General features: G+C 44.7%; 1 non-coding gene across 1 annotated transcript; it reads right to left on the reverse strand.

Moving 5' to 3' along the window:
• Nucleotides 1-212: 212 nt before the first annotated feature.
• trnal-caa (transfer RNA leucine (anticodon CAA)) lies at nt 213-323 on the reverse strand. The gene is made up of 2 exons: nt 286-323; nt 213-258 (listed from the first exon to the last, which is right to left on the reverse strand). It is a non-coding gene; the product is annotated as a tRNA-Leu (tRNA).
• Nucleotides 324-5,707: the final 5,384 nt, after the last annotated feature.

Genomic DNA, 5,707 nt, shown 5'->3' on the forward strand with positions numbered 1-5,707 from the left:
CTTAAATCTTTACTCGATTACAGGCAGCCCAAACAGTTCTTAAGGCAGAAATCGAAGCCTATTAGCCTTTCTGCTAATAATGTGTAAGTGTTCACGAAGGATTTCCCTGCAGATCATGTGCCCCCAAACCGGTTTCTCCATTTTCCTCTTCCTGTCATTGTCAGCGAGCACAACAAGACGGGAAAAATGCAAGTCAGGGAAAAGGTACCAGCTGTCAAGAGTGGGATTTGAACCCACACCTCTATTCAGAAACCAGAACACCCAAGCAATGGAAAGACAGGAGTCCTTGAGTCTGGCGCTTTAGACCACTCGGCCATCCTGACGAGCTGCATAGGTTGGTCTGTTAATAGCACCAGTAGTTCACAAAAGTGAGAAATGCTTTGCTGGAGAAGCACCACGTTGCCTGTTGTTGCCTAAACGGATCGCGGAAATCAAATATTCGGATCGATTCAGAGTGTGCTTTACAACCTTTGTGTAATATTTTGAATTGTTTTTAAAAAAGTGTGTACCGTGTACTATGTTTAGGACTAGTTAGTGTGGTAGAATATGGAGATCATCTCCAGCTCTGAGCTCAACCGCAACAAGACATCTTGTTGAACAAAGTCAGAGCCCAGCTGAACGTGTGCTCAGTGTGGTGTTCAGGACTCAGGAGTATTGTTGTGGTTCTAATTTGGACGAACTGCAGGGGCTCTGAATCAGAACATTTCAATTTATCTGTTCAGTAAGTTAAAATGCAGGACACGTTAAAATAGGATTATTACTTTGTCTCTGTCCCGTTTGTATATAACTGAATGTACCTTACATTTTTAAGGACACATATCTACTAATGCGATACTCATTGCAAATAGTCCCAAAACAAGCACGTCCGGCAGCTGCGGGGTTGAAGGTGAACATGTATCGTATTCTAATGGCTTCTATTTCCATTGATGAATGAGACAGATTCACAAGGAGATCCTTCACACGATTAAGCGAACACATTGCCTTTTCTGTCTGATGTAGAGGCTACATTTGTGTCAGCAGTGCTATACAGGTAAGTCGAATACACTTTCAGGGGCTGCATCTGTAACGCTAAGAGGATTGTTAGAGCACAGTTACATTCATCCACCCAATTTATTCTTTGATCATCTAAGTGGATTTTTTTTACTTTCGCACACGATTACATTCACCCACACAACATATAATCTCTGAATGTCAAATGGCTCAATAACCCCGTTTTCCCCTGGTAACCACCAGTGTACAGTCCCGTACCATTCAAAAATAAAACAGATATACTCAATTGATATATTCAATAAACAAATATAAAAAGATATTGTGAAGAAGAGAACTCTTATTCTTCATATAGATCCAGGTTTACACAATTAACTTAATGCATACTCGAAGTGCCTGAAGTCTTGCTCTGCTGTTTTAAATATACATCCAAAGCATTTAGTTGTGTTAACTACCAAATTATTTGAACTAATTTAACGTCATATTCAGGAAATTCAGAGAAAGTCTTCAGACTTGTCGTGGCTGTTGAAGAAGCCATCTGTTGAATCTCACCCGGGATTTCTTGAGAGGTCGTTCAGCGAGTGAGTCCTCCTTCTGCACTCCGCACTGAGCTGAAAGCTGCACGAACTCCTCACTGCATGTCATGTACTGTTGCAAGTGCGCGCGTCTAGATGTGGAGCACAGCGACAAGAACACCTTGAACTTTTTCCATAAGTGAAGGAAAATTCAAAAGAGCATGAAAAGTATGGATCGTATGAAATATCCATGGTACAATTCGAGAAAAAACTGAAGGACTAAACAATGACTTTTGATGATTACAAGAGATTCAAGAAACACAACCATCCACACACGGGCTTGGATCCTGAACGCTTAAGTTAAGAGACAAAGTGAAGGATATGAACTGTAAATTCTCTTCACGTCTTACAGTTTGTGAAATAAAACAATTTCTTACTTTCTTAATAATTTCTTACTGCTGATAGACGATTTATTGCATTTTAACAAAATCACAATTACAAACATTTTGGGTTAAACTGTTATTCACATACTTAACAGAGAGAAATGTTAGTGTTTTCAGGTGTGTGACCCCATTTCTCAAAAAATAAAAAACAAAAGTTATATGAATTGAATTTTCATTTTTAGGCTTGTATAGTCTTCTTAATATTTCGGTTAAATCTTTTCTTCTGTAGTTATTTCAGTTGATATTAATATTAGTCCTGATTTACAATTTTTGTACATGGTTCATCTTAAATAATTTTGTAATTAGTTTCAGTTTTGGAAAATCACACCCAGGAGCTACCAAAACTGGTAATGTTCACATAATGTGTAATACAATAGCAGCATTTTGGGTGGAAAACAAAGAGTATTTCCTGGGATGAATCCTAACACTTCATAGGCGGCGTTCTAGGACTTCTCGCTTCAGATTAAGCTGTCAATACATCATAGATTTCTACTCAATCAGTATCAGCAGTGTTATCGCTACCAAACGCTAAATATAGACCCTAACAATACTTCGTAGAATTTTCGTAAGAAAACCCAGAATTCTACTGAAGCAATCAAATTTATGCTTTTCTTTTCGATCGAGAAGAGAATCATTATGAAACTCAAAACATGCCTGTCTTTTCCTTTTTTCGATGAAAAATGGATTATTGAGGTGTAAAGATGGGTTCAAAACCAAAATCATCTGCTATTGCTGCTGTTTCTTTGATAGTTTCTTCAAATCCTTCAACTGATCATCGATATCGAGGAATAATATTATACAAATTGTGGTTTTCTGTTAATTGCTAATTTTATTGTAATTACATCTTCGTTTACAGATGTCTTGCATGTATCACTAGGTGCGGAGTGGAGTCCTGCCTGAAGCCATGTCGCAGGCGGTGGCTCCCCGTGCTCTGTGTGTGCATCGTGTCCACTCGGGGGCTTTTCCACGATCTGTGTGAGGAGGGACAGGTGTGTCCAGTAGCTTGTCGAGCGGAAGCCTGGGGCGGCGGAGAGCTGTGATCGTGCAGACCTTGAGGAGTCACCTCTTTGTCTGCTTTTCCGCCCCCCCTCCGCCCAGGCTCTGGTCCAAAGTGGCCCGGCAACCCCTCACACCTGCACGTGTCACAACCTAAGGTGTGGTCATGAGACACCCGTGGGGTGTTGTTCTGTTCTTGCTAATTGTTTCCTGCCCGTCGCAGGCAGGAGTCCATGCGAGGAAGTTGCGCTGGACAGAGCTCAGAGGGCGCAGCTGGGTGGCTTTCCTTCTGAGTGACGTTCCCGCAACACTCTCCCGCTCCTCCTGTTGTGCTCATGCCGCAACACAGGAAGGCTGGAGCAGGTGGCTGTGGGCTGCGCGCGCAGCCGAAAAAAGGTCAGTTGGGACAGCGTTAGACTGAAGATTATGAGGTCCCTGGTTCGATCCCAATGTATTTCCGGTGCCTTCATGCACTCTTGCGCCAAACGCACGTTCCTTCTGTACGCGGAGCCGATCATTTGCAATTGGGCTGTGCCGACAGAGCAAGACGAGCTTTGTCGGCTCAAAAGCAGCGCAGGACCTGCAAGAACAACAGAAAGATTAGCATCCAGCGGGGGCCTCTTTGTGAGCCCAAGATCTCATCAAGAATCGGCTCCAGCAACAGGGCTGGGCGCATTGTTCCATACTCCGACCACTCTCGGTGTAAACAGGTCCTTCCTGGTCTCTGCTTGAAATGCACTTTCCTGCGTTTGCTTTGGTGTAACTGGCTTCCCCTGCATGGGCGAATGTGAAGAAGATCCTTAGTAAGTCATTGAAGAAAACCGAGAAGAGGTCGGAGTGGCCTCTGTCGTTCATCAACGATCCAGTCAGGCAGTACTCCTCTGTAAAGCGCCGTTCGTTCACATCGATTGCCTTTTTTTTGCCTTCATTCGTGCAAGTAGTAAAAGCAGACGCCCCTATTCTGCCGTGACCCGGATTCAAACCGGGGTTGTTGCGGCCACAACACAAAGTACTGACCACTGTACGATCACAGCGAGTTACCAATACACACGTGGCAGGGCGGAAAAGGCTGTGCTCTCTTCGTGTGACATAATTCTAGCGGTTAGGATTCCTGGTTTTCGCCCGGGTTCGACTCCCGGTAGGGGAACGTGTCAGTTTTGCCTCCTGCTTTCCAAAAGATCAGCACCGTGTACGAAGGAGCCGCATTAAAACTACTCGAACGTGCAAAACGTGCGAGAAGAGGGGGCGCTTGTTTCCAACCGAAACTTCTCGCGTGTGAGACGAGCTGATGAGCTAATGATCATCGCTGCAGGAGGTGGTAGGGTTACTCTGGTAGACAGGGCTGACCTCCGGCAATAGGATTTATACTCTCCAAGATGATATTTGCACTTTCTGGAGAGGCGATTTTCTCCACTTCAGTAGCCCGATTTGGTCGATTGCGTGGAGAGGGCTGTAGAATGTGGCGCCGCCTTTCCTGCTCCGTCCATGACAGGCGTGCTGGTCTCTGGAGAGAGATCACGGTCCATCAGCGCACTCCAATAAAGGCACTGGAAGCAGCTGAATCGCATTGGCGAAGCTCAGCACTGGGCCGCTGGGCATGATTTCCCACCGTTCCCGTAGTGTAGTGGTTATCACGTTCGCCTCACACACGAAAGGTCCCCGGTTTGAAACCGGGTGGAAACAGACCGGTGCCTTTTGTCGCCACGCACACTGTTTGGGGATTCGCCTAGCGCTGTGATCGAACAGACCCACTCACCTCTTAGTGTGGCGGGATCTGCACAGTGCATGTCGCAGCGCTTCCTCCTTTCACCTCAATGCGCGTCCTGATGTACCCCGGTCTCCCGCGTGACAGGTGGGGATACTCACCACTATACTAACGAGGAAGACATCGCTCTCTCCGACCCCCGGCATCGTGTCCCGACCCACCGTGCTGGAAGCCGACGCGTTCTGTGATTCCTTTACGGAGCAGAAATGACAACCGAGGAGCCGAGAGATCATTTCAGCATTTCGCGTCTGAACGGAAAACACAAACGACCAACTCGGAATGACTTGCCTTTGACGCTTATCAAAGCGTTCTTTGTGCATCGAACAGACCCACTCACCATGTCGCAGGGCTTCCTGCTTTCACTTCAATGTGCTTCCTGATGTCGAGTCATGTGCCGTGCGGAGGCTCTGAAAGCGAGAGCAATGAAAAGGTGCACGACGCTGTGAAAGAAAACAGAGAAGTGAAAGGCAGTCCTTTCTCTAAGGAGGTAAAAGAAAAGCTACTCCCCGGTGGGGAATCAAACCCCAGTCTCCCGCGTGACAGGCGGGGATACTTGCCACTATACTAATGTAGAATTTGGGCATTTAAGGGGACAATTATTAATTGTAGCCGTAAATCACGAAATTGATTCTTTTAATGGCCTTAGAATCCAACCATGCGATATAACTCAAACAACGCACACACACGGGTACTAATACACGAGGATACATTTATTAATACATAAAATATGCATATAAACCTAACAGATCTTATCGAGAGGGTTATCAGAATACAAAAGGTATATATTCATTCAGTTACAAAGAGTTACATATATCAAGAGGACATAAGTTCAGTATATCATTCATTTAGACTGTTTCGTAATTGAACTTGGTTACAACTTCTACATTAGATACTCAAAACAAGTACATAACTCTTAGGAATTAAATTGATATCAACTGGTTGGGATAACAATTGAATTCTTGAGCTGTAATGCTTTGAAGTTGAATACTCATCCAATCTCT

Source organism: Atractosteus spatula, chromosome 10 (assembly GCF_055471065.1).
Source record: "Atractosteus spatula isolate fAtrSpa1 chromosome 10, fAtrSpa1.hap1, whole genome shotgun sequence".
Lineage (NCBI taxonomy): Eukaryota > Metazoa > Chordata > Actinopteri > Semionotiformes > Lepisosteidae > Atractosteus > Atractosteus spatula.